Here is a 3,390-nt window from a genome sequence, read left to right as displayed (position 1 = left end):
TCTACAAATACTATAGTTGAACTACGGTCACTTTAGTAAAACCATGGTTCATTTTCATAAGGGACTGCCAGTGACAGGCTGTTGCACGCATAAAATGCAACCTTTTTATATTAACATTACAGAATATAGAACATGATCAATATGAACTTTTAACGTTCAATTTAAATAAATGTAATTGCACACACTATGTAGGCTACAATTTCAATTTGTTTATTGAGAAATAACTCAAGCATATATGTTTCATTCTGTCCTCTGATATGCATTGTTCTGAGCTGCTGTTCCCAATAGCATCAATTTCTTACTTTTGGGCAAACGCAGCCCTGTTTGAATACACTGCCAGAAGTGAGTGAACGCTGTCTGTGATTGATTGGATCTGTCTTGCAGCATTTGCATGTGTTCAGGTGAGCAGGAAAATAGTTCTTCTATCCTACACAATTATTCGCTAACATAGGTTATTCATCCAATTCAATGGGTTTTATAGACAGATGAGAGGTTAAAAGCATCACATAACCTCTGTAGAACATGAGACGGGTCATGAGATGTCCATAATCTAGGCCTGTCATGATAACAACTTTTTGTTGTGCGATATATTGCCCCAGAAATAATTGCGATAAGCGATATTATTGTCATTTAAAGACCATTTTATGCCACTGAATATATAATCATAATGTAACAGCATAATAATGCAAGAAGGCCTACACACTTAACAACCCAACCGCTGGGTCAAAACAACCCAACCGCTGGGTCAAAACAACCCAACCGCTGGGTCAAAACAACCCAACCGCTGGGTCAAAACAACCCAACCGCTGGGTCAAAACAACCCAACCGCTGGGTCAAAACAACCCAATAGCTGGGTCAAAACAACCCCAACCGCTGGGTCAAAACAACCCAATAGCTGGGTTTGTCCCTTTTTAACCCAGCGCTGGGTTATATTTAACCCAGCATTTTTTAGAGTGTAAGCTGTCAGATTTAGATGAGAACAAAATGCATTCATTATTTGTCTCTACTGTGTAATCATGTTTGGATGACAATCATAATCTGTGTTCTAAGGATGGGCGATACCACTTATTTTGTTTTTGATACGATACCGATACTTTTAAAGGCCAGTATCGTCGATACCGATACGATACTTCTAAAATGAACTTTTAAACTGTGAAATGTATTCAATTATTAGATTACTAAGAGTAAAATGGGTAATGATACCCACTTAACTTTATATTTGAAACGCATTTTAACTTTCAATCCGCTTTAATGGTTAAAATATGTTTGCTTTAGTGGTAACCATGGAAATCTACAAATACTATAGTTGAACTACGGTCACTTTAGTAAAACCATGGTTCATTTTCATAAGGGACTGCCAGTGAAAGGCTGTTGCACGCATAAAATGCAACCTTTTTATTCTAACAGATAGTGTATGATTTATATTGACGTTACAGAATAGAACATGATCAATATGAACTTTTAACGTTCAATTTAAATAAATGTAATTGCACACACTATGTAGGCTACAATTTCAATTTGTTTATTGAGAAATAACTCAAGCATATATGTTTCATTCTGTCCTCTGATATGCATTGTTCTGAGCTGCTGTTCCCAATAGCATCAATTTCTTACTTTTGGGCAAACGCAGCCCTGTTTGAATACACTGCCAGAAGTGAGTGAACGCTGTCTGTGATTGATTGGATCTGTCTTGCAGCATTTGCATGTGTTCAGGTGAGCAGGAAAATAGTTCTTCTATCCTACACAATTATTCGCTAACATAGGTTATTCATCCAATTCAATGGGTTTTATAGACAGATGAGAGGTTAAAAGCATCACATAACCTCTGTAGAACATGAGACGGGTCATGAGATGTCCATAATCTAGGCCTGTCATGATAACAACTTTTTGTTGTGCGATATAAATTAAGGGTGCACACTATTGCTGAAAAACACAATCACTACTTAGCAGTCAGATGTCCGTATGCACAAAGCCACAGATCCCTAAACAAGACCATATCTGCAGATGAAACTTTTTTTTGTAGAAGCATTTTTCAAATTTGAACTAGCTCATGACTACACCACGTTATGTACGAGAAGCTGCAAAAGACACAGGCGCAAGTGGAATGTACAAAACATGGTGACATTCATTTTTAAGTAAATATAATGTGCGATATATTGCGTCACCAAAAATTAATGAGGTCATGTACATATATTGCGCGACAAGTCGATATATTAATTATTGTGACAGGCCTACCATAATCAAAAACATTTTTTGTTAAATAAACAAAATCACTTGTAAATAAAACACCTTAGTATCAATATTTTTTGAGTATCGATACTTTCGATACTCGCATCAGTATTGATACTTCAGGGTTGAGAAAAACATGCACACACATGTATGTATATGTATGTGTGTATGCATGTATTTTCTGAAATGAGGAGGCAAAGTCCTTTTTTTTTTTAATATCAAATGTACATTCCTGTCCCAGTCACATTTTCTTGGTTAAATAAAAAACATTACTTGCACTATCAGAAAAACAAACAAACAACAACAAAAAATTCTGTTTTATATTTTTACATTAACAATGTAATCAATATTCTGTTTATTAAAGCCAAGTATGAATCTCATCAAGTTAGTGTTTTTAAGCATTTTACATTTATTCCAAAATAATAACTCAAGGCTGTAACAATTTAAACAATATATGTTATTTGTGAACTTATGTTCAGCTATTCTTTTTAATAGTTAACTTTTAAGTATATTTGAATTTTTCGTATCATCAGTCATCAAAGCTTAGTAAATATTGGTCACAGACACAGAGATTAACTTTAAATTTCACCAAGCTGATTGTTCACTAAAAAATCCCTCAGATCATTTTTTTGCAAGCCATTTTAAGTCTTAAGTCTTTTTAAGTTTGAGGTAACAAAGTGATAATATCTAAGTGTGTGAGTTGTTTACTTACTTTTTTAAATGAGTCTTCCCATTAATGCCATATTGTTCATTCAGACTGATTTGCGAACGCGGAACATGCATGAACATAAGAGGCGGGATTTATCGCATGAACCAATCACAGCTGAACATAGCCAGTCATGTTCAATCGCGATGGAGGCACTGTCTCCTCTCGCGTCATTTTCCCCCATTCATTCTCAATTACCCCCAACCAAACTCACTGCATGCTTTAGGGGGTCTGTTAAAACTCAATGGGCTCAGGGGAGATGAGAGAGACGCGACTCCCACTGTAACTCTACACACTGGTGTCACTGTTGGATAATGTCTCATTAGAAAAACGAGTGATTTATACACTTTTTTTATGTTCTATTTTGTAATATTGGCATTGTTGTATTTTTGTACTACGAATACTTTGTTCTCATCCAATATTTTGAGGAGACACTGCCTCCCTTGCCTCCTCGG

Source organism: Sinocyclocheilus anshuiensis, unplaced genomic scaffold (assembly GCF_001515605.1).
Source record: "Sinocyclocheilus anshuiensis isolate Anshui unplaced genomic scaffold, SAMN03320099.WGS_v1.1 scaffold1272, whole genome shotgun sequence".
Classification (NCBI taxonomy): Eukaryota; Metazoa; Chordata; class Actinopteri; order Cypriniformes; family Cyprinidae; genus Sinocyclocheilus; species Sinocyclocheilus anshuiensis.
This window is presented reverse-complemented; position numbering follows the sequence as displayed.